Raw genomic sequence first — 27,066 nt, 5'->3', positions numbered from 1 at the left:
GCTATTAGAGTAGATCCCTGCGAATTTGCACGTGGTCGAAACCGCGAAGTTCCTGCGAAAGCAAATCCGGAGTAAATCGACTGCTTAATCGAGTGACGTGAAATTTGAATAAAGTCTCGGGATCCGATAAATACGGAGTGCGCCGCGCGAGTTTCCTCGTCGATTCGAATTATCGGTGCGATAAGATCGCCGATGGTAAAGCAAAACCAGCAAAAATTCCGAGTACGGCGTTCTAACACGAACACCTTCAAAACGCAATTTAATTGCTTCGGAAGATAGTCATTATAGTGACATGAACCAATCAAAAAGCGAATGAAACAGCACCGTACAAAATTTACAATTGAAGCACTTAAACGGTTAAGAATAATTTTGAAAAAAAAATACTGTGTAATAATATAAAATAATTTAAATAAAAATATGAATGTATTATAATAAATGTTGCTTGCATTACATTTCCGCTCGTCTTGTATTTTATTTTCGCGATACAAACTGCGAGTTATATAATTATTTATCTTTTTAAACTGTCATTATTATTATTTCATTAATTAGCGAGCGCAAATATTAATTACCGGTCAATTCTTACCAACGCTATGAGTAATTAATATCAAATTATTTATGAGACTAATTAAAGCTTAGCTATCTACTCCATTATCTATATTAACTGTTACCGAAAGTACTACACTTTTATGATTCAACATGAAAGTAAAAAAAGGGAAACGTAAGAAGAGGAAAAGTGTTAAAAGCAATATTATATCGTCTGTACAGTTAAGTCATTTTCCATGCACTACCACGTGCCTGTGGAATACTCACATAACAACGCGTACACCGCGCAATTCTTTGAGAATATTGGAACGCCCGGCGAGTCTCACAAAACTAATAACTTTAATGAACGCCGTCGCGCGCGGAGCTTCTTTTAGGAGAGAGCGACGCGGGCAAGAAAGACATTTGCATGAGGCACGTCCGCATGTGAATTCGTGGGTACGCATTCGAAGTAGATTGCGCCCGTGGTGCTGGGACATCTGGTGCTCCTCGCATCTCTTGCGTCGCAGAAACAGAGGTAAGCGGGGAGCGCCTGCTACGCGCATCGGCGCAAATCCTCTCGAAAACCAGCGAGAGCAAAAGCGAGAGAAGAAGCGGAAAAGAGGAAGGAAGAGAAGCGGAGTGTTCTGTTCTCGCAAAATGTCGCCGCCTTTCTTCTGTTCTAAGAGGAGGAAGAACCTGGGGGGAGAGGGGGTACGAGCTTAGTCTCGCAGGTGTTTCTCGCGAAATATGCAAAACTACACACGTGTCTATCGTCCTAATGCAATTGCTCGATGCGAGAAGACGTCAGCGAGAGTCCCCTTTGCAAACGCGTTCGTTATTACGAATTCTTTTAATACCATTGAATCTCGGACGCGCGAGAAATTCTCAAATATCTGGAATCACGAAGCACATCGTATTTATTAATTTCATCTTTTTATTGGAATCGTAATTTTTCACAAGAGGGAGGCATAGATATTTTTCGTGACAAATATAATTTAGCCGTACAAGCCGCTTTAAAAAAAAATCCGCTGTCAGAAATTTATATAAAATTTATGTATTACACATAAATTTCTATTGTGTAGATTTTTATAGGAGACTCTCTCTCTCTCTCCTCTCTCTCTCTCTCTCTCTCTCTCTCTCTCTCTCTCTCTCTCTCTCTCTCTCTCTCTCTCTCTCTCTCTCTCTAGTACACACATAAATATTTTGTGTGTATTTTTTAATATTATACTAGCGAGACCGAGAGGAGTCTTTCAACTGCGACTTCAGCTTTTTCCCTTTTATTTCTCGTATAAAAGCATCTAAAATTTCGGGAGTCTAGTCTTGCAGCGAGGTTTGTCACGGCCGCATGTGAATTCTCCGGAAGGTATTCGAAGTTGATTGCGTCGAGGTAACAGGACATCTGGTCCTTTATATATGCCGAGCGTTTACATAGACCGAAATTCCTTGAAGGGGAGCCAAGCAGGACGAGGTCCCGTGAGCTTAAAATGTCTCCATTTCGAGCAGGCACGAATCCACGCAGATGTTCCTTGCCTTGGATTATGCCAGCGCGATTGTAACGTACTTGTTTCTCCCGCGAGCAGAAGCATCCTCGTCATTGTTACATGCGACACAAAAAAGATACACGTGCCCTTAAGAAAATTAATCGGATAGGGTTACAAAAATTTGATTAGATACCGTATTGTTAATGGCCCTAATAACAAAGCTTCCAACTATAATTTTATTAATATAAAAACTCACTCAAAGTTATGTAAAGTAAGATGAAATTTTTTGGAACATTATGAGTACTACCTATAGGAAGGAAAACACTTCCATACATATCCTCGGCGAGAGCTAATATTATCGCGGTCGTTGACATAACGATTGTAGTAGTAATATCGCATTATTACCGCACGTATCTTGTCTCTAAAAATGTATTTATGTCTCGCGCGACATACCAATCACCGCGAATTATAGGCTGCAATTGATGCACGTATGCATTACGTTCATATGCCAAGTGTAACTTGATTATGTAATCCGCGTTCAACAACAATCTTTCTGAGGTATCTACTGCCTGAGGTCTGGAGGAGTAACGAGCTTCCTCGTCGCGAATGCAGAGCGAGATCGTACGTACGGGAAGATTGAACGGGTAAAGTTGTCGAGAGAGGGTTAGAGTAGGGCGTTTTCATCCCTCCCTCCCCTTCGATGAACGGTAAATCGCGACATATACGATGCACAGATGCATTTCCATTCGAGGCCGTCGCACGATTTCAACTGCGACTGCTGTCGGCAGTCGGATAACGCATAGCATTCCGGCATGCAACCGGTCTGGGCTTCGCTATGCGACATGTAAATTTTCCCCGGCGACGCACGCGTAAGTCAAACTGTCGACGAAGCATGTGCGTTTATAATACGATCGATCCAATTATAAAATAACTAAGTATTTTCGATATAGCAAAGGACGAAAACAAAATGTCAGATTGTAGGGACATTTTGATTTAGAGTTATAATTATATCAAAAAACTAATATAATTTTATAAATATTATATAAATATTAGATATCTATAATAATAAATAATTTTACGTCGCAGAAAAGCTGAGATAAATCTCAATATTCAAATCATGAATAAAAAAATATTGGGCAAAGTCTATAAAGTAAATCCCAAGTATCATATAATGACAACTGCAAGATTTTGACAATTAAAATCTTCGCGAAAAAAATATTAAACAAAAAATTCACATTTCCATTCATGACTACTTTTGAAATCAGATACAGTTGTTTATTTCAAGTTTCACTAGTTTAACATAAAGATCTCATCCAGTAAACACGAGACGGGAGCCGGATAAGCACACTCGGCGCTGTGAACATAGTAACGAGACTTTTTCCTAGGTCGCACGCTATCGCAATTTGATGGCATATCCGATTACGAACGTGGCAAAGCGGCGATGAGATTTTAAAGTACTGGATGCACTTACACGTGGACCCCGTTAGCGGAACACGACGAAGACAGAGACGTGAGAGAAAGAGGCGGCGCGCGAGGGGGTGGCTGGGTGCGGACGGAGAGAGAGACAGAGAGCAACAGGTTGCAAGTAGAATTCGCGGATGTCAACCGGCAGAACGCGGAAGAGCGATTCAAGGCGGCTGGTGTAACTGCATGATCTCCTTATGACAACTTAAATTACCAGTCCAGTCTAACCCGCCCGCTATCCCGTCTGCTGCTTTAACTTTCGTGGCCTATTTCCGACCGGCGCGGCGCGGCGCGGCGCGGCGCAGCGCCCGCCGTCCCCGTGGCCCCCGGGACGTGATCCGATCGGTCCCGGGATATCGGAATTATTCGCATCCCGTTCCCATTTGAGGAGACACCGCTCTTGAATATTTCAATTTTCCATCGCCCAGAGACGGCGTCGCCGCGCAATCAAAAAGTGATGGAATTCGTGAGCAACGTACCCGGGGCGCGCACACACGACAGTAGAAAGATAATAATTGGGCGTAACTGAATACATCAGCCCTTGTGTCCGCGCGCGTACGTTTAATTTTTCAGGACGCGGCCAAATTATCCCACCAAGTCATATTGATTTGTCTCGACGACGACACGCATCTATGCCCGCGCGTTTTTCTCCGGGTACTTGCTCGCGGGTATATTATTTTGGATCTTTGTGCAAATCCCTTGTGCAAATCCGCTCAAAATGTAGTATTTGCCTCGATTCGATTCCGAGAGCTACCGTAAGAGCTCGATCGCTAAATGTGCGTTTAACCCCCCCCCCCCCCTCCTCTCCTTCTCTCTCTCGGCCCTATTGCGGCGGTGGCGGCGGCGGCGGCGGCGATCGTGGGCGTCTAATCGTCCGGAATGGATTCTGACCGCCGCGCCCTCGTAAAAGTGCTGAATTAATGAGCGCTTCGACGGCGCAGCCACGAAAAGCGCCGATATCGAACGAAAGCGCGCGCGTTCCACCGCTTTCACCCTTTCGCGAGTGCCGTCCTTTGAGATCTTTGTGAAAACAAATTAATTCGCCGGCTGGAGATTATCCCATGTCGCGCGATATGGCTCGCTGCGTTAATGACGCTGTTGCAGATAAATTGCATATTTCCATTCTGTAACTCTACTATACCTAAATAGCTGATAAATTTAAAATCTTTCGCATTAACAGGTTGGCTGGTCATCTGTGACCTGATTTTTCAGTGACGCTCTAACAATGATCGTCGCTATCAAAATTGTTTAAAACGCTTGTAAAAAATAAACATCAACTAATATAGAATTTTAAATGACACAAATAGCTAGATAATTATATAAAACAAAAAGTACGCTCATCAAGTACTCGTAAACATACAGTCTTGTTTAATCACATTACACAACATTTTATCACATTGTATGCCTATAAAAATTCTGCTGCAACGTATATAAAAGAAAAATACAAAATCTGGGTAGGCAATGTGTTAAAAATGCATTATTTTATAGTAACACTAAGAAATTTCATTACTTTCAAGAATTTTTGTTAGCATAAAAATCCTACAGGTGGCAAAATCAGCAATAGCACGCTCGACCAATAGAAAAAACAATACAATAAACTATAAAGTTATCGTTTCAATTAGTGCGCCCCGTTGTACAAATGCACTCAAGCATCAGCGAATGATTGTCGCTGAATACATCAAATATACAAGTCGGTTGAGTACCTTGTCTTTGTATAAAGAACGATCTTCCCAAGTGGACCAGCCTCTTTAAAGTTACGAAGCTAACGAGCATCGTGAGACTTCAAAAAAATACGAGGGACGATGATCGCATCTTTCTGACCAAAACTGAATTCATTTAATTTAAATTCCGCTCGTTAAGCGAAACTCGGCTACTATTATGCGTTGATAACCACTTTCTGGTAATATCCGCATTACAATCAATCTGTCACAAGAACCGCCGCCGAATTGCACAGCTCGATTAGCCCAAACCAAAGCTAACTGGTCATAGGACTAATTACGTACAATCGAATTTCCAGCGTTTTGTGAAGAAAGTGGAATTGATTAAAGCGCGATATTTTTCTTCGGTTTTAACATTTGTCTTCGACAAAAAACACGTCCACATTACTGACGCGTGGTAAATTCTCAATAAAACAATAATGAAACACGCAGTTTAATTAGTCGTTGAAGAAATAAACTTTAAAAAGATAAGGATATAACTGCATACAAAATAGTTTAAAATTGTATCACTTCTTCTCGTTGCTTAGTTTCCATGATGATAAATACGATAATTTATTCACTTAATCATTTTCTCATTATTTAATTATTAGTTCGAATATAAGTATAGTCAACGTTCTCTTGCGAAAGCAAAATAATCCCTTCCACGAAGTGGTATAAAAGAAACCACCGAGTTTATACTTAAAGTACCTTGCAATTTCTTCAATTCGCCTCATGGAGCAAACTCGTGCAACGGCGCGATCAATTAGGTTGGAATCCGAACCGACGTAAACGATGCTTTCATATAGAAACGTCGCAGACGAGCGCACGAAAAATAACGTTTCCACTAAGTCGTGCGAAAAAGGTAGCCGCGACGGGGTACGGTATACCAGCGCGTTCTCGTTCGTAAATTACAGCGGGAATAAAAGTAACCGGGTGGGGTCGCCGCGCCGGCACGCGTGCCGTGCTCCGTAACTTATGAATTCCGCGTAATTAGGTGGGCAAACAGCGGCAGCAGCTGCGCGCGTGGATTTTGTCCGCACGCGAAACGAGGAGAGCAAGAAGAAGATGGTCGTTGGCGGGAAAGAAATGGTTACAGAGAGAAGAACGGGAGAAGGGCAGAAGGATGGAGGAAGAGAATAAAGCGGGCGAAACGACAAGGGCGGGCGGGCGCGACGCGGCGCGGCGCGGCGCGGCGCGGCGCGGCGCGGCGGATGCGCGGGAGCGAGGTGGAAAAAGTCTATGCGGGGATGGACCCCCAGATGGATATAGCGGGGTGTAGGCGATGGAGTAGGTGTAGTCGACGCGGACGGGGGTGGTGGGACGGGCGGGCGAAAAGAGGGTTCAAACTACCTCGGTTCATTTCCATAAATACTGCCGTAGTAACTGTCTGCGCATCCAGCGCGGATGACCGTTTCACGACGGAGGCAGAAGCGGAGGAAGCGAGCGAACAGGCAAGCCTATATAGGACGCGTCTCTCGGGCGAGAATCATGAAGACATTTTTAAATCTAATTTATCTGGGTAATAAATCGATTATAGACGAGCTCGTTTCCTCGCCAAATCTCATGGCTAAAACAGGCCAGTAAAAATTGCAGGTAATCAATTCGTTTGCTAATTCTACTAATTAAAACTGAAAGGATTAAATGCGGCATTATTGAAATTAAAACGATTACAGGAATTCCTCGCGGCACTTCCAACTGGAGATCGCGTACCATTTTTCTCCGTCGTACGTTCGTAGGTTCTCTCGCACTTGTTTAGCATCACGGCACGTCGCTGCGTGCCGCGACGACAGTGGAGGATGTATTAAAAACAGGAATGAGGAAAGGTGGGAGAAAGAGGAAGCGGGGGCGGACAGCGAGCAGAAGCCGAGGCGGAAAAGAGCCGCCTGTTAAATTATCCTACGCCGCAATTATCACGTTCCGTCTCGTCTCCTCCGGCCCACTTCGTATTCCACTCTCGAATGTTCTTGAGCTTCCTTCCCTTTTTTTTTACACCGCCGTCTCTCCTCCCCCTCTCCTCCTGTCAACCCTCTGTTCTACCGCGGAGCTCTTCAGGCTCTTTCCTCGCGGTAAAATCAGAACCGTTATAAATATCGCCTTTGAGCGCGTTTTCTTCCATCTTCTCCCCTGTTCTCCTTCCGCCAATTAATTGCAACATTTAAAAAGCGCGATCCCACAGCATAATGCTAATCGACCCGCGTTTTGCCGACCACTCGCATTTAAATTCGCTACGATGCGATACCTAGCTTGACATCTTACAATACTGCATCACGCAATTTATAAGAAAAATATAGTATATCAATTTCATACATAGCGCTGTCATCTTATAATTCTTTATACATAATTTCCATAAATAAGGTACGACTCGATACTATATTCGATATGTAACTTTTCTTTCGTTTACGCGTAAGTTATGCTGTGACGTAATGATCGCGTAACGCAATATGAAAATAACGATTGTGGATTTTCAGCGGCAGCTTCATATAACTGTGCAGCTTAAAGAGATTAAATTACGGTAGATTTTCTACCAGTTACTCCAGATTTTAATTTTAATAATACGCTAACGGTTTATCACAGGAAATACGAGTCGCACTCGTAACTTTGCATAATTTCACTCGAGGAACGGGAACACAATTTTCTCTTCTACGTTTAGTCGCCATCTTAAATGTCCTTTCTCCATAATGAGTAAAAAATAACGAATAGCGGCAACTATAACTCAACTGTGCAATTTTAACAAAATTTATATTTAAAATAATTGTGTCAGAAAACTGAAATCAAGAGAAAGTGATATTTATGTAAGTGCGGAATAACACAAGTATTTGTAGCTTAGCGTTCTGCTTAAATGTCAATAATGATTAATAAGTGATTTATTTGTCTACAATACAAACTTTGTATTCACGCGCGTCCAAGAAATATCAAATATTTATTTATGTGTAACTTGTAAGAATAGAAAGTGTGTAAAATGTTATCTCAAATTAATAAAGGCAGTGATAATGATAATGATAATAATATAATAAAAAATGGGGAAAAAATTTAAGATAGAATAAAACTAAAGAAAAAATATACTGGCAAAATACATACGATATAAATAATATCTAAGCATACAAAAATCACAATGTCCTCTCTAGTCGGTGTCGCGCATCGACATGAACCATAATATTCATTCATCTTCGTTATATCAAACTTGGTGGAGATTAATTCCAATTACACGCGCTACTTTGAAATTCAAGTGAAGGTGAGATCAGGTTGTGCAGTATACTACAGTCAACAGCAATAGAAGATATTTACGATACGAGTAACGTGTTGTGACGCAAATCGAGGGCGTGGTAACCGAAAGATAACGAACTAACTACTAACAATAAGTCGTTATCAACAATGTTTTTCCCTAAAATCAACAAAACGCACAGAACAAAGACGTACAAATAGATGAAACTGTAGCGGGCAGAAGATTGCATATAAAAATTTCAAGAGAGCCACGCGAAGATTGGAAAGAAGAGGTGAAAAAGCAAGGAGCGAGCGAGCGAGAGAGAGAGAGAGAGAGAGAGAGAGAGAGAGAGAGAGAGAGAGAGAGAGAGAGAGAGAGAGAGAGAGAGCCACACAATTCGAGGCAGTGTTTAAAATTGCGGAAGAAACACCGGCCTGAATATATTCAATACAAACGGCTAATAAATAACAATTCGCACCTCCTAGGATAATTTGAATCTCGGCCGGAGAAATAACGAATAGTAATTCGAGCCGCGCGAGAAAGAGAGAGGAGTAACGCGCAATAATTCAAATCCCAGGCAATTTTTCTCAAGCGAAGCGGGATAGGTACGCCTGGCTATTTGTAATAAGGCAAGTAGTGATGAAGAAGGTCGGGCGAAAGAGAGAGAGAAGGGTGCAGGAGGGCACGCGTGCGTACGCGGAAGAGGGAGAGAGAAAGCGAGAGGGCGAAGGAAAGAGGAGGATACGATGCGCGGGTATATACCCCAGGGGTGTGATAGTCGTACGATGTATGGTTATTGGGCGGCTGGCGGCATCGATTCTCACGACGAGGGAGCTACAGATCACCCGGAAACTGAAACTCCCGCCGTACCGGCACTCCTGCATCTCCTCCACGTTCTACATCCGCCTCCTTCGCTTCGTTCCTACGTATAACCATCCTCACTGCGCTTCCATACGGTGGCTAAATACTTTATTAGGAAGTTATACGATTTTCTCTCGGCGCGCGAGCACCGTAATTTCGAAAACGCCGACCAATTCATAAAAATTTAGCTGAGAGTTACGTGAGCCTTAGCAGTTAGAAATATAAAAATCGCAAGTAAATTAATTGACTGATCCACGAAATTTTCATCAAATTAAATTCAAATACACTCTATGTCTAGTTATGTCAGAGAACCTAATCTGACAAGTTAATCGTTTAATACTTTTTCTTTGAAATCAGAGTTTGGTCCAGGATCCGTAGCTATAAAAAATAATTCTCCAAGTTGATTCATTAATTTCAAATGTATTTAACGAAGCACATTTTCGCAGTATTCCGCATGTATCATGATACCCGACAAATAAACCCTTCGGCCCCCTCTAACGCAGCTATGTAATTTTCCACCGTTCCATGTACAATTTGGCGAAATCTAATCTAATATTGCGCACACCGTAATACCGGGAATATCGAGCCAATTAGATGACAATACGTAATTATTGTGGCGTAATGTTCGCAGCTATTTACACGATGAAAAGCGAAAAGACTATTTGCGGTCACGCCATACGGATTTCATTCCGATAATCGCGTATAAAGCATTTATATCTATAAACCGTAAACAGCGATTTTTTACATATGTGAGATTTAACTGCGGTACATGGTGATTTTTTTTATAGGAATATCATCCGCGATAATACGTTAATGAGATAATTTAATATCAAACATTTTGTAATTAACATCAAAACACTGCGCGCAAACAGCGTACAAATGTTGGAGCCAACAATAGGATTGCATTCGGTGGTAGAATCAACAATAGAATTGCATTCCAGAACTTATTTATTACGCACTTGTTAAATAATATCCAAATATTAAATTATCTCATAAGCTGCAAATTGTTTTTGTTTTCCTGTTGAAATTAAAATTATTTCTAAGTAACGGCAAAATAGGATATCGTGGCAAACATATTTAGTAATTCAAATTGCAATATCTCTTGCGACACGCCATCCAAATGTTATACGAATGTATCAACAGCCAACAGCGTCACGCTGCATTCCCAAGTTGCACTCGGTGTAACAATCTCACGAAATTCCGAACTGACGCCTGGTAAACAACGGCGCGACTCTCTCATGCGTCCGCGTAATTCTAGGGGACAATTTGCCGAAATCTAATCTAATATCATACTAACGCTAGGGGGATATGGGGGTCAATTGCGCGGCAATATCTCCTCTAACCGTGTGTAACGTTTGTCAACCTTCTCGTGTTTGCGCATCTGTAAGTAACGCGAATTCAGGCTCGCTGATTCAAGGGGTTCGCTCGCAACATCGGGCGAATCAATGATCGACACAAAGTTCGCGATCGCACGATCGGTCGTCCCTCTGCCGTCAAATTGATCTCGTCGCCTAATTGCGCATAGCGTCGTCAGACTGTCTCGAATCGCCTCCGACCGGAATCGGGAGGTAATTGGCCGCGACCTGACTCACCCTAAATCAAACGTCGTTATTGGAATACTTAAGATCGATCTTGATCGATATTAGGATCCGCGTCCGGGGATCTATAATGTAGCGGCGTCTTGTGTTAGATACGCCAAAATCTCTGTCTCGTATCGGACAAAGTCGTCTCGATTGATATTGCCGTATTGAAAGTTAACGGTTATTGATGCTGAGTGAAAGGTGTATTAACTAACCGCGAGCTTCGGCTGCGGTAGATGGAACCACCGGAAATCGTGACGGCGAACTAAGTAGAAGAGTATTTACTACTACGAGCCAACTGGACAACTGGACGATGATATATCAAAGCTCGAAGAAGGTTTCTCGAAGGTAAAATAATCAAGACACACGTGTACACAAAGAGATTTGCAAATATATGAAAAAAGAGGATAATATCCTAGGAAAGAATAGTATCCTGATTATAGCTAAACACAGCTAGAATCGATATCTCTATTACTAAAATAAAAAAATGAAACTGCAACATTCAATAAAACTTGAAGAACAGAAATTCATAGCCGTTTTATTATGGATTCGATATCGATTTATGTTTCCATTGGAACAAATAGATTTGATCAGTTATTAGGCGTTCCGTGGATTAACTTCACGTACGTTTGCCAAACATTAACTATATATTCGATCGATGAGGCAATGTAATTCAGTGTAGCAATTATGGCATCGTTGATACCAACAGCACTCATTAGAACACGCCATGTACCTGGCTTCATCAAATATATGTGCACATGGGGGAAGCGAATGATCAAGTATCTAATTACTAATTGATAGGGAATGATACGCGGAATATCGCGTAGTTGCCAATTAATGTGTTGCTATAATATTTATTTATTTATTTATTTATCGTTTAGTGTTGTAATAATATCCTCGATGTTGTACTTACTTCGCGTCGTCTCCATCACCCATATAATTGTCTCACTTACGTATAACTCGTAACATGATAAATGCGCACGCTTACCTGCAACAGAAAACATAATCAAATGTATTAATAGTATTAGTACATTGTAAAACCTTATAATATGATGTTTGTTATAAACAAGACTTGGGTGTGTGTGTGTGTGTGTGTGTGTGTGTGTGTGTGTGTGTGTGTGTGTGTGTGTGTGTGTGTGTGTGTGTGTGTGTGTGTGTGTGTGTGTGTGTGTGTGTGTGTGTGTGTGTGTGTGTGTGTGTGTGTGTGTGTGTGTGTGTGTGTGTGTGTGTGTGTGTGTGTGTGTGTGTGTGTGTGTTTAAATGCAAAGGTAGAATAACATTTTCTTTCGTTAAGCATCGACATTAACTTTTATACACTATTTTGTTATGACTTTATTCGGTACCATTATGCATAAGATGGCGGAACAGTCTCGTTTGAAAGTCGAGAGGTAAGCCGTTCAGGGAAAAATTCTCGAAGGATTTTCCTTCTTTCCCAGCGGTATAAAGGTTACTAACAGAATCGCTTAAAGCGAGTATGCAGAAGTTGCACGGCAACCGGATACTATACTTCGTGCGCAGTTTTATTTCGCAACATCGCAGCGATAACGGAGCTTGAGAAAGATGTGGGCATTATTAGTAATGTCATTATGACGCATATATGCACCGAATCTCACTGATCTGAATGTGTATTATCATAAAAGTAAGGTAAAGAAATAGCAAAAAATTAGTATTTGTATTGCTAAGAATATTTGCATCAAAGAGAGAAAAAAAGATATGCGAGGAGTTCTATAATTACAAGAAGTCTTAAAATATGACGAGTATCTAAAGAAATCATCCCCCATCCCAAATGTTAGCAAAATATTAAATATCTTGTAACTCTCTAAATCTGAAAGTGTAAATTAGTCAAAGTTTGATTAATTCAAAGTTGAATGGTGTGTACGAAGAACCATTTTTTTCTTCATCTATTTATAAAATACCAAAGCAAGAATCATTCTTTTTATAGAATAAAGAATCTTTATAAAAAAAAAATCACTTTTTCTCCACACATGCGCAATTCAATTTTTTAAACTTACTTCGACTAATTTATAATCTCACAACAGATTTAATTACAAAACGTTTAATTTTAAAGCTTGAAAAGTTGCAACAAATAATAGCTTTATATCAAATTCCCACAAAATTGACACCAAATAACTGAAACAGTACTTCTAGAATTCCCTCCCCATATAGCCTCGCGAGTAAATGTCGCTTGCAAAATGTACTCATTGCAGCGATCGTATCGACGTTTCTAATCCCCGAAATTCTCAGAACGATATAAACGTAACGACGCGCGCGCGCGCGCGCGAGGCGAGTTGCGGACTCAGCGCTCGGTGCTCCGCTATAAAAGTCGCGCGGAACTAGCGCGGAAGAATAAAGAAATCCTCCAAGGACTCTTCCGACTTTCCGCACGGCGCGCGTTAACAGATCGCATAAAGATTACTAATGGAATCCATACGAACGTATAAAAGTTGCCCCGAGTGTGTGTGCCGGCTGCGATGCTTTGTGGCAACGCTAGGTGCGGCATTAGCGAGTTCGCGCGTATTCGACCCGCGATGTGGGTCTTAGGTGAGAAAATACCGGTGGAATCCGGGGGGCCGAGGCGAGAGACTGCATTTTAGCCGCGGCAACGGCGCGGCCGGGAGCTCGCTCCGGCGCCGGCTGATTGGGGAAAGCCCCGGGGAGCCGTTTCGTCGTCTTCCTCACCTTCGTCTTTTTTGGATTCTTATTCCACGTGCCGAGCCCGGCCATCCCCCAGTCCTCCCTGCGCGCCCGCCCTCACGATCGTTTTACGCGCCAACTACACACGAGAAAACGTGTGTAAATGGTGGACGTGGGTCCGTCGTAACCACCCAGGTACACTTTCCGCTTGCGCAGGATCCACTGAAAATTTTACAGCGATCCCGAAGAGACGGAGGAAGGAGTTAGACATCCGCGTTGAGGCTAGCGAAGGCGGAGAGAGAGAGAGAGAGAGTGCTGCGCGCGGAGCGGGCGGGGGGGAGAGGGGAAGGCTCGAGAAGGCAGAAGGCTCGTTCGAATTTTCGTGTCTGCGACGTTTTAATAAATTACGAAAGCTTCGGGCGCACTTTCGCGGATAGCTCAACGGGGGATCGTTTACGGTGGCTTCGAAATGAATTTGTTATCGTCGTCGAGCCAGACGGCGAACGTGAACTTTCCGCTACGTGCCCGTCGATCATGCCAACGTCGAGCGGTTAGCAACTTGTTAGTCGATAAGTTCTCCGAAAATACTGTGGGTAATACAAATGTGCATTAAATTATTACGTATTTAGACAACTCGAGATATTTCATTTGATTTATATTATATAACCATGTTTTAGGTTTATTTAGGCCTATTTAGATTTATTCCTTCGATTAAAGTGAATTTGACGTGGTCCGTTGCGAAAAATAAGTTTGTCATTTTCCAAAAACCAAACTAATTGCGGGCAATTTAAATTCAATCTAAAACTCGAATTCCTTGATCAGAATATTAAAATTACTGCCCATCATTATTTTCTTTAGAAAAGCAATTATTTTGTAGAAACGTATCCGTAATCTGAATACGCGAATGATGCTTTCCCTTCAATTCGCGTTATCGGCTTGCACACGATAACGCACGCTTCTCGCACACTGCACATTGCACAATGTATTATCACGTCAAAGAGTCGCCGCATACGTAATCACAGCAATAGCCAAATCGTTACTTTGCGGAAACGATAAAGCCGAAGTAAATAATTTAGCAGCTCGCATTAACTCCCCGATCTGTTCGCCAGGGCAATTAACGAGGGGTCAAGTGACATGGGTCTGGACGAACGGTCTAATCGAACGTAGAACTGGATTGAAATTATTTGCCTGTGTTTCCAATAACTTTTACGAGGCGACAAACTTCATTGTAATCACCTTTAATGTTTACTTAGACAGCCTTTGCCTCCAAGCCCAATAACTGTTATGTTTAAGAATTTACATAATAAATATGTAAAATTAATCGTTTGTCACGTTCGCATGATAATAAACAATTTCAGAAAAAGGCTAGCGAACAAAGCTCGTTGGTGGTGTTTAGATCATATATTACAATTTAAACAATAACACAACGTTTTGACCTTAAATGTGATCTTCATCAGTGTACAATACAAATTAAATATTTAAAATTATTAACCGAAAATAACCTTGACAGAAAACCTCGCATATACACTCATTTATTCGCATTAATCTCGCATTGTGATAAATGAGGCAATAGTGGTTAATTCTGCCTTAAATTGAGCCATTCAAATATATTTGTGACCTTAATAAGAGCTTCCTTAAGTCGGCATGGACAGTTCTCATGAGTCTGCTCGGTAGGCCCATGTACCATGTGCCACAGTACCAGAACCAATGCTGAATTTGTTAGAGATGTCAATTAGAGAGGACGGAGCGCGTGTGATTGTGTAAACTGGCAAGTCAATAAATAATGATCAACATAATAATTATCTTGGTTTTTAAAATAAATGGCCGATTTTTAAATAAATCTGAATACGTATATGTTTATTATTTAGCAACTTCTTATGCAAATTAACTATGATACTCACATATTCGATCTGATTACTATATAAATAATATAAAATTGTCGAAAATTTCACTTACTCAAACAATTTTTAGATGCATTCTAAAAAAAGAAATACATTGTGCATACTTGTTTCTAGCATTTCTTTCCCCACCGATATTATATTCATCCGGTCACGATATAATCCTTAAATAAGGACCAGCATAAAAAAGTGACTTAACGTAAGCTGGATAAAAGTGACACGGCGCGGCGCGAGAATAGAGACAACCTCGTCCTTCGACAGAAAAAAAAATCACGCATTTTTTCATACTTACGAAACGGGCGCTTCTTTATGGCGATAAGAAGCCGAAGTATCGCATGACATAATTCAAACGGGCGAGCGACCCGAGCCGAGCGAAAATGCGTTCGATGATGCAATAATAGCGCGATAAATATACTAAAGAGAAAGCAGTAAACACACACATACATACATACGCAGGCGCGTGATTGAATGGAGCGATTGCTCTCGATTTCGCGAAAAAAGAAAGGAAGACAAATAGCTTAAAAAAATCTCTTTGTTCATGCCGTTTCAATAAATCTCTTTGTCTCGTTTCCCCGCAGCATGACGACCAATTCCGGTTGGCGCTCCCGACCCCGACTGTGACGAACGTAGTTTCAAAACCGGGCGGACCCCATTTCAGTTGCAGTTTGCGGCGCCAGATATCGTAATGATGGTACGCATGAATGGCGAGGAAGTCTCTATTGAGGGTCGCGCAGGAAAAGCAAACGAAACAAATGCGATCGGGGCACACCGCCGCGCGCCGCGCCGCGCCGCGCCGCGCCGCCCGCGCTGACTTGAGTTATTCGAATCAAAACGAGAAAGAGAACTGGCGAAATTACGCGAACAAAATATGTGAACAGGAGATAGACGAAAAAAAGAAGAAACCAAACGAGTGAGTGAGCTAGTAAAGGCGCAACGGGGATCGAGAGGAAAGGATAAGAGAAAAAGAATGGCGAAAATAGGGTAATGTCAGACGGGGAAGGCGAAGAAGAGACAGATAGAGACGGTAGAATTGTAGAATCTCTCTTGACAGGACGCGGTAGGGAGACGGAAGAGAAAAGGGGAAGAGCAGTTTTGGGAGGGTGCGGAGGTGGCATAAAAGCGAGGTAGTGGAAATCCGGACTGGCTGAAAGGAGCGATGCGGGATTACGAAAGGATTTATTTGAGATTTTCTGCTGCCGCTACTGCCGTCGCCACCAACGCCGTCGTCGAATCGCGTTGTTGCCGTAGCGCTGCAGCAACTCGGCTCGGTTTGGTGTACAAATAACAAAAAAATAGGAAGCCGAGGGGAGCGACGGGAGGGAATAGGTAGGTATAGAGAAGGAAGGATAACTCTCGGCGTGCAGTGACTAGGCGGACAATAAAATCATGCCGATTGGCGTATCGAAACAGCAAATGCAACATGTCGCGATGTTGCATTTGCCCGTACGTAAATCGGATTTCTTCGTGCCGTATATCGCGCATCTGCTATTGTATTTGCTAACAACAGACCGTCCGTTTCTTTTTCTGGAGCTTACGTCTAACGTCGAGACTCACGTAAATAAAACCGATCGCGATGGTGTTAACTCGATATGTTAACTCGCTCAAAATGCACAGTGTTTCCAATATTTTCAAGAATAACTTCTCTCTTTCGCTCTCTCGTATGTGTTTCTATTTTAATATTTAGGTTTTAACAAAATATATATAGATATTTTTCTACATTCTTTGCGAGATTTAAATATCTCTTTAAAAAAGCTGTCTGTGATACTATTATTCTTTAAATATGCTGTAGCTATTGCTGTAGCTTTTCCCATGCGACATATCATCTGATTTATGAATGGAACGCCGGTTAATGTGCATTATAACATGTAATAAAAAAAAATTATTATAAGTTTTTACTCCTTAGCCAATATTATCGCATATCTATACTTTGTCATAGATTCCATTATTATAAATATTTATTATAATTTTCATAAATATACAAGTTTTTACAAGATGGACTATTAAAATTGAAAAGGTTTGATAAATTCTCCGCGAATATCGGGTCGTTCAAGGATGGAAATGTCCATCAAGAATGGGCCATCTCTACCCAGACCAGCAGTGCCTTCGTTATAATCTGGCGTACGAAAGTTTTCGTACTATCGAAAATACGTCAAGACGTATCGGGATTCAAGGGAGATGGCATCATCGTTATAGCGGAACTAGCGGGCTGCGCGGCACCGCAATTAGTTTCGTTCCCTTTCCGTGTTCTCTCGCCTGTCAGTTCCAATCTTTTTACTTTATCTTACAAAAATGAGAGACCGCAAAGATACCGAGCAGAAAATAACGAAGGGCTAACGACAAAAATTAAACGATCATCACGTTACAATTTAAAAGCCCCGCTGTCGAATTTTATTTTTAATGTTGGTTCGATGTTACGATCGACTGATTGACGTTTTCGCGGTGAAATACATATAAAGAAATAGAGAGAAAGAAAGAGAGAGAGAGAGAGAGAGAGAGAGAGAGAGAGAGAGAGAGAGAGAGAGAGAGAGAGAGAGAGAGAGAGAGAGAGAGAGAGAGAGAGAGAGAGAGAGAGAGAGAGAGAGAGAGAGACAGAGAGAGAGAGAGAGAGAGAAAATTGATTCGATTTTCTCAGCATTATAGTTCCAAAAATGATAAATTGACATATTAATGATACTAATGTATCACGAGATTTTGCGTCTAGCAGGCAAACTTACGCAAAACATTATCGGTACTTGATCTTTTCCATAGCAAAGTTTCGGGATGACTAATGATCCTTAGATAGCACTTGCCTCAGAGTACGCCGATATGATAGTCACAAGTTTATTAAGCGCTAGTATTCTCTCATAACTGGTAAGGTAATGGTATTAAGTACTAGTTTCATGTCATAAATTAGTTACGTGTCGTATGACTGTCACATACATAGCTTGATAATGTTCCTTGTTATTGACTCTCATACTCTCATACTCTTCTTATAAAGGAATTTTAAGACATATCCGTTAACTGACTTCAAAATTATTTTTAATTAAGTAAAGAAATTACAATTGTTAAAGTAAATAAAAAACTGACCATCAAATGCCATGCTAAAATTATGTCGATGCAATATTTAAAGTTTCTTCAACCGATATTGTTATAGATAAATCAATGAAAAGTCTCTAAAATATTGATAGCCATTTAGAAATAATTCGTAAAAAATTCCAATACCTGTGAGAGAAATATTGAATTATTCTCAATATATACTAACAAGTAAAGACTCGTCACCAAAAGGTTAAGCCAAACTAAATTTTGACTGCCGTCGCGACCTGTTTAATAGCATGCCATAGTTAAGACAGGTGGATAAGCGCGGTTCTCAAACCTCGAATAATATTACGAGCGATGACACTCCAACGACGACGACATCCGCAGTTAGGGCAAGTAGAGTAAAGCACGACGCATTAGTCGGCAAGCCGGCGCGAGGCTCGTCCGCGCGGTGTGTGCGCCAACTTCGAAACAACGATTATTATCCGTGCATACCGAGATGTATGTATATTAGTTGGAGAAGCTACCGAATTGCCGACGCTAATAAAACCGGTGCAGGTGCAACCGCCGCGTTTGCGTGCACTGCATATCGTCACCGCAGCAATTAATAATCATTACATTAGGCGGGCGGTTCTCCCGCATACCGAAGTACCTGCCACCTGTAATCTATCTACTTGCAAACCCAGGAGGATGGGACAACAGAAGTAAGACGTCTCAAACTTACGGTGATATTAACCGTCTTATTCCCAAATAACGCCCGAACACTCAACAAAATACTCGCATACCTCTTTAATCATTTCTGTTCTACCGAATAACATTGAAAATTAATAATTCACTCAAATATTCTTTGAAGGGTTAGGTGTTCTATAAATTCTAAATATACTGCTGCGTGACTGTATCAACCATTGAAGAAATAGTGTTACAATATGTGCGATAACATTCTTATAACATCCGAGATCTTCGGCAAAATTAAGTTCGTCGAAAAAATAGATAATTCTTCGTTTTTAATATTTTTAATGCTCGACCCAACTGGCAATGCAAAGATTAATTTCAGAGGACTGAAAGTTATGCGCGCGTAATGAAAAAAACCTTACAGCACCGATAAATCGAGGCGTTGCATCGCCTTCGACTGCCTTCGTCCATGTCGACGTTATCTTTTTGTCACAAGGGCGGGGTAACGTGAGCAGCATCCCAAAATTGCGAAACTCATATTCGTGATTGATATTCCAATCGCATCCACGATGTAACCGATCATCCATGTTGCCACGTCTTGGTAATTGCATCTGGCTTTGCGACATCGTGGCTGTAACTCAACACCTGACACGCTTGCTCTTAATAGAACACGAACTGGAAGGGACAGATATAATGTGTGTTTCACACCGAGTAATCGCGTCACAAAAGAAACGTCAATATCGCAATCAAAATTAATTAATGTCGAAATTAAAATAATATACGTAACAAGAATCATAGGCACACATACAAGCAAGACTACATAAATTTTAATAAGATTTAATATTCTTTTTAATTGTTATCTCGTAATTTTTTTTTTAAGTTGACTTTATTTATGCTAAAATCAGTGAAAGAGATTAATATACTTCTTTCTTGTTTCATTTTTAGAATTAGTTAATTTTCTTAACAAAATTTAGAATGCCTGATAATTACTTATATGATTCGAATAATTCTAAAATTCTAAAGTTAATGTAAAACAAATATTAGTATTTTAAATAAAAAATTACAACAAAATAAGAATTTCTCTCGCATAAAGATTTTTCAAAACGTTTACTGAATAAAAAAAAGTTTGCATCAAATTACTCGTTTTAAGCACAATTTTACAGTTTATATGTCGAATCATTTGCATTAGATGTTTTATCCTGATATAATTCTGTCAGTATAAATATCTACGAAAGGGCTCAGAGATCGTGATCAATCCCTAGTCAAACCGATGCAATCGCCAAGACACAACGTGGCGTCGGCGTCGTCTGCCCCCCCTCCTCCCCCCCCCCCCCCCGGTCGGTCGGTCGCGCACGCCTAACTGTCCTATCGCCGCCTCCTCTCTCTCTTCGCATCGCCGGGCGTTTCCGTTCCTTGGAATTCGCGTGCAACCGCGAACGCCTGGGGAAACCCTCTGGCGTTTTATATGACCGGCCAGGCGCCAGGACGGCTGCTCCGGGTCGCGGAAGTCGTCGCGCTGGCGGTTTTCTCTCTATAAGTAGTAGACACGCGCTCTTGCCCGCCGCTCGTTTGTACGCCCGCACATTGCCACTCCGGCCCCCCCCCCGTTTTTCCCCCACCCCTTTTCATCATTCCACGACAATGTCGTTCGAGGTCGTTGCGCGACGGACGACACGGCCCGCAAATTGTTTCCAGGTGAAGCACGATCGTTAATAGCCGCGAACGAAAGTCACTGAACACATCGGTGCCCAGCTGATGCCCATCACTCACCCTGAAAGTCCACCCGGGGTGCGGGGGTGGCCTGCCTACATAGGCCGTGCTACATGCATCGCGTACATGCGAGCGATTCGCGTAGTCACCTGCGTCGACCGAGGCATATACTAAGAAGTTTCGCCCAATAGCATTTCCAGGGAGGACGATTAAAGGGAGTCGCCTCTGTACGACACAGGAGTTCGGGTTATCAAATGGGATACGAGGGTAGTTAGAACAAACATGTGTGTGTACGCGTCACACACTCATGCGGATTCACGTGCACGAGCGTCGGACGAGCGGGGACGTACGTGCAGGGCCGAGCTGCATCGTGTGCGAGGGCACGTTGAAGCGAATAAGGGTGGTACTGAGAGCGAGGGACAGCAGGGGGTGGCGGTCGGTTCGCGAGACCGAGGGGCGCGGGCGGCGGGCAATAGTCGGAGTGGCGCCGCGACTCCCGTGACGTCTGTCGGCGCGTCGGCCAATCAATAGCATCCCCATGGCAACCACAGATAACATCGGACACACACCGTGCCGCACAACCACGCCGTCTTTCGAGCATTCGGTACTTCCTTTCGCCCGATGCCCGAAACGAAAGGCCGATAGCGAAGAAGCCGCGGCCTACGGGGGCGCGAGACGGACGGAAGCACCGTCGGAAAAGATTTTTCAGAACCTCCTCTCCCCGATCCCTCCACCCTCAAGTTATCCGAAGCCGATCTTCATGCCGTCCCCCTTTCACGGTCTCGTCTCCCTCCCCCCATGCTTTTCTTTCCGCCTTTCTTTTTTTTGGCCTAACTTTTCTATTCCGTCTCATCTCTTCGCTTCTATCTCTTCTTCTTCTCTTGTCCATCTCAATCTGCGCGATCGGTCGCGCGATACTCGTTTCGTTCACCAGTTTTCGCATCCGTCTGTCTCGCCACCTGCGCGCTTCTTATGCCATTTCTTCTGATCACCCCTTTAGCGAAAAGGCTCCCTCTCCTCCTCTCTAAACGAACTCGAACATCACATCGAGCTACCGCTCGACAACCCCCCCTCCCCTTCGCCGGTTTATTTGACACTTTCGAGCACTGCATTTCTGTATTTACTGCGTATTATCGGGGCACTTCTTCCGCGTGCTAGTTTCGTTCGTCGAGATTGAAAATCAACGGAGCGTGGCGCGTGTGAAATCGTGGACCGATCACGGAGACTGTCCTCTTATGTCTACCTTGACCGAGCTATATACTCCTGGTCCGGCGATTGGATCTTCAAGAAGCATCGACACCCTCACCTAAGCCGCAGAGCCTCGTGAAAAATGAACTCGCCAATGTAATCAGTTCTCCTCTCCAAGAAGATTCGAGACACGTAATTCGATCTCAAGAAGAAAGAAGAAAATACGCTTCGCGCATTGCACACTATTACATATGGCTTGATAATGAGAGTTCTTTGGGAAGTAGCACAAGTTGCTAATCCTCACTGACCCACGCGTGAATAGAAGACTTTAGTTTAGAATACGTGTATTTTTCACTTTAATTATATGTATAATTAGATTTCCACACCATGGAAATGATTAACGCATTAATTGTTAACGCTATATGATTAAATCGCAAAGCACCTTCGCCTAAGTCGGTATTAGAATGCATAGAATAAAAATAAAGTAAAATAAAGGTTGACACAAATCGAAAAGAGTTGTTGTAAGACTACGAGAAGTTATTATTGCAGTCAAATTGAATATTTCACGTTTCGATGAGCAATCGCGAAAAATGCATGACAAGCAAGATGGAAAGCACATGTCAATTTAAATAACTCGTACGTACAAGACATTTAAAACTGACTCGATCTCAATTCACATCCGCTGTTTCTCTTCAAAGCGGTATCGCTGCGCAAGCCGTAATGGAATATGCAATAACCATGTTGCGGTGTTTACGATGTAAGTGGAAGCCCGTATTAATCACTCGACCGTGTAGGACTCCACCATTGCCAAAAATACAACCGCCGGCGGCTTTTCCGGGTCAGAACCATAACTAGCTTAGTGCCCGAGAGCTCTCTCTCTCTCTCTCTCTCTCTCTCTCTCTCTCTCTCTCTCTCTCTCTCTCTCGATTTCGCTCTTGAGGTCACTTCGACGAGCATACGCGAGACCGAAAGAGAACTATTCCGGCGAGTTCCGGGCAAATTGTGTCATTTAATCTCGTTTAACCGGAGAAAACTTTCACGAGGACCGGCCTTTTCGTCGTCATTATGAGTCCCGTGTGTCGCGCGGAGACACACCCAGGTCCGCCTATTGGACACGAGCTAGATGGACTGTCGCTGTCGTCGAGAGTATCGTTGACCTTCTCCATCGAATGTTTGCTGAACTCTACACAAGCCCCGCAAGATATAACGAGGGCCCTGTTAGTTCTCTGCGGTGAGATACGCGGCCCTGAGCGTTCTTAATGTCCAAAGGGAAAGATTTCCGCAAGGCCAGCCTTCCTTATGAGCTTCCCCGTGAATCCCAGCTCCGACGTCATCCTCGCAACAAATATCGTTTTAAGGGGATGATTCTCCGCCGAGAAGGTAAATTATGCTCCGCAATGCAGGTCGAGCTGCTAAATTAAGGCAAAATTACTTCTGCTGACTAGAAGTTAACAATGCAAAATAGTTTCCACGGCTTTAATGGTAGCGAATTTCGGGAAATGAAACGAATGAGTTGTAAATTTGGAGAACCATACATGTGAAATAATTCGAATAAAAAAATATTGTTGTAAAAATTACCATTCTCCAATAATTAAAATAACAATTAATAAATAATTATCTAAAATAACAATCAAAAAATAATTACCTTTGATTAAAAGAAAAGCAATGCAACAAACGACATTTCATAAGAAATAATTGAATCAAATAAAATCAAATGTTTAAGCATAAAGACAATAATTAATTTTCCACTATAGAATAAAAAGAATGTAATTTGTTCTTTAAATAAAAAACACATTTCGATTTACTGCACAGATAAATCGAGACAATGGTATATAGTGGAAGATAAATTAAATTCAGATATTTCAAATCTAAAAAGGAAAGAACAAAAGAGAAACCCGTAATAGAATATAGAAAGGAAAAAAGAAACGACGGCGTGACGTGAAGTGATTTCCCTGTTTTCAAGCGTGTTGGAAGCAGGCATCAAGCTTAAGCGAGAACGCACAGCCGAAGGGGTCACAGACGGGGAAGGGGGGGGGTGTGATTTAACGAGATGTTTTCGTGAATTGTGCCTGCGCGGTGGTAACTAATAATTCGATTTTACGAGTGGGCGCGCGCCGCGCGAGTGAGAGTCGGCGAGACGCAACCCTTTTCCCTCGCTCTCCTAACTGGAGAACGTCGAGCAGCCGGGAGGCGTCGCGGCGCCGCTCGGACGGGAGCCCCATCCCCCCAACGTCTCCTGCCCTTCCATCTATCCGTCCGTCCGTCCGTCTGACGGTGCCCGGTCAGTCGATCAGCTGGCCGAGAGACCGTCGGGATTCCAGAATGCCTGGACTACGTCCAACCGGGTTACCGCACTTCGCCCTCTCAATTCCTCCTGCCATCCTCTCGCGTACATCGACGTTCCACTTCGAAACCTCCACGCGCTGGTCCGCCCCCCCCCCCCTCGCCGCGCCGCCCCGCCCTACCAAACCCTTTGCTCTACGCAGAAAACGGGCGTCGTAACTCGTGGCCCGCCACGGTTGAAAACTCGGTCGCCTTCGTGGAGACCACCCTCTTCCCCTCTACCTCTCTTTCTCTCTCTTTATTCCTCTTTATCATATCTTTTTGGAACAAATAAATTTGGGGCAGCCGGTTATTCGTGGATTGATGTATCTGAATTTTCGCAGAACGCAATTATCTCGCACAGAACAGTTACACGGTATGCATGTCCCAATTATTCCAGCGACGCAACCAACCCCGCGACGCGCGACGAAAATGTTCGTTGATAGATGACCCCGGTGGCGATGTGCAATAATTGTGTTACTTCGCGCGGATTTTGCGGTACGATGACAGAATACATTGCGGAGAGAGATAGTGATGATGGAGCATTGAAATATTGGCGTAAAAAGGACTGTGATTATAGGTCGAGTTATTCGCACAGAATTTTGCTGTTTATGCAAATTACCATTATAGAGAAGCTTTGTATAGATCTCTTTTATAAATCACACATATATTAATACTGTAATCAGTGCAACTCACACGTAAAAATAACGAATTATATTTTTCGTCGAATAGACAAAGATTCATATTAATATCTACTATTTCGTACATATAATATAACAACATTTTTATTGAAAATTAACAAGAATTGATATCAGCAATCGACGAGGAATTGCATTCAATTTCTTCATTTCCAATCGATGAAATTTATATACCTCGTGCAATTATTAAATCTTGAGTCGAAGGTGTCAAACACAATATTAATGTCAATTGATCATGCATCCATTTCATCAAGTTTATTATTGGTGCAACTGTCGGACGTTGCCGCAAGCTATAAACCGGCAGGATCGGTTTAAAAGTCGACCGTCGCCGTTGCGTTAATAAATTTCGTCCACGAAAGATACGACGAAGGATCGTACCTGGAGAGTTCTGCCGTGCTGCCGTAGCTGCGGATACGTAAAATTTTGATGTCGGAAGTGAATGTCAAGTGGAGTTTCAAAGTGGATGAACAGTATGCGGATACTCGCGTCGTATAGCTAGAAAGTCCTAAAGATCGCACGCAATATCGCAATATCGAAAGAGCCTTCATGAATTTAGCGGAAAGATCGTAAATTTTATCAGAAAAATGGTCGTAAAATTATATATTCTTGCGGCCCTAAATGATCTTCTTAAATAATCAAATGTGTGCACGTTAATGTATTACTATATAATTCTTTACAAAGAATTCTGATAATATTGCATGAAGAATTATTCTCGCAAATATTGCAAAAGAATCTTAAGGGTATCCTGCAGCCGTATGAATAAAGCCGGCTTTATAGAATTGCAAAAATCTTTTACAGAATTAAAGTCCGCACAAAAATCTAGGGAGACAAACGCGATTTTATATCAAAAACACCAAAAAATTAAAAATATTACTTATTTGGGCACATACAGCTGTCACCTGACGACAATATTTGCTTAAAACAAAAATTCTGCAGTTTATACATACATAATGTTTATCATCCTCCCTTGGGAAAACATGTAGGAATAATATCGTGTAAGTAGAAGTAAGATTCAATGCGTACAAAAAAAGATCCATCGAAGAATTATTTTAGTAATGCAAATACGGATGCAGAATGACAAGAAGAGCAGCAACAGTAGTTGCCGGATCTTGCGAGAGATGGCGAGCAATCGAAACAAGGACAGATGTCATTTCGTTAGACAAAGACAGATATAGGGAAAACAAAATTAGAAAGGTTGACATTATCGATATCGAGGAAGTTCGCCTGTCACTGCAGGATCCCCTTAAAGCCATTCATTAATAAAATTAGTAAAATAATCCATAAATATAAGTAAAAGTCCATAATTTTGAAACAGATCATTAAATCGTTTTTTTCATTAAGTACCTACTCGTCAATGTTATATTATATGATATTAATATATAATAAAAACTAATAAAAAGTAAGTACTTATTAGTCAATTAAAACACAAGTAAAATATTATTTTTTTAATGCGCAAATTAAAACATTTCTCTTTTATACAAACGATCCATATTGTTAACGCTGTAAATTTTCAAAACTAATCGTCGCGTAAAAAAATAACAACATTAACTGGTGAAACAGAAACAATCGACGCGACGTCGGGATGCCAAAAAATGATTCTCTTCGCAAACTTGGCGACCCCACGGCAGCAATACCCGTCACGCTCGTCAATAGTTATCGTATGAACAGTCGCGACAACAGACAACAGATTTTTCATCCATGTCTCGCGGCTCGTTTTATATTCGAAAAAAATATAGAATTGGAGTACTCTCGCTGAATTGTAGTCGCGAAGTTAATCTATAAAGCGTGTATCATCACTAACGCATCAAACGCTGTTGACAGTTTCTTTGCTGAACTCGGAATTGATTTTTCTTCCACTGTTGATTTTCAGATAATTAATTGCAAACAAACTATTTCGAATGTTGGTTTTTGATAAATTTATTTCAAACTTTATTTTAATGAAAATTTATAAAGATTAACAAAATATTTAATGTCCGCATGAGGAGAAAACCGAAACATACAATTTTCTACCACATCGACCAATCGCATCGACCAAACGTTAAATTTATCAGAGAAACGTTAAAATTTGACACGGTAAAAGTGGAATATCTTGTACGTACGGCTGTCCTTTATTCATTCGAGC

The 27,066-nt window shown here is 41.9% G+C and overlaps 1 long non-coding RNA gene across 1 annotated transcript in view; it reads right to left on the bottom strand.

Annotated features, from left to right (window-relative positions):
• Positions 1 to 9,627: 9,627 nt before the first annotated feature.
• The window catches only part of LOC139779837 (uncharacterized), a 46,928-nt gene continuing 29,489 nt past the window's right edge, over positions 9,628 to 27,066 (bottom strand). Inside the window, exon 3 of the long non-coding RNA XR_011720026.1 lies at positions 9,628 to 11,795. This is a non-coding gene — a long non-coding RNA (uncharacterized lncRNA). The remainder of the gene's footprint in view (positions 11,796 to 27,066) is intronic.

The sequence above is a fragment of the Temnothorax nylanderi genome, unplaced genomic scaffold, assembly GCF_030848795.1.
Source record: "Temnothorax nylanderi isolate EJ_2023f unplaced genomic scaffold, tnyl_v1.0 TNYL_tig0244_pilon, whole genome shotgun sequence".
Classification (NCBI taxonomy): domain Eukaryota; kingdom Metazoa; phylum Arthropoda; class Insecta; order Hymenoptera; family Formicidae; genus Temnothorax; species Temnothorax nylanderi.
Note: the sequence above shows the minus strand (reverse complement) of the source record. Positions and strands in the feature narration are given on the sequence as shown.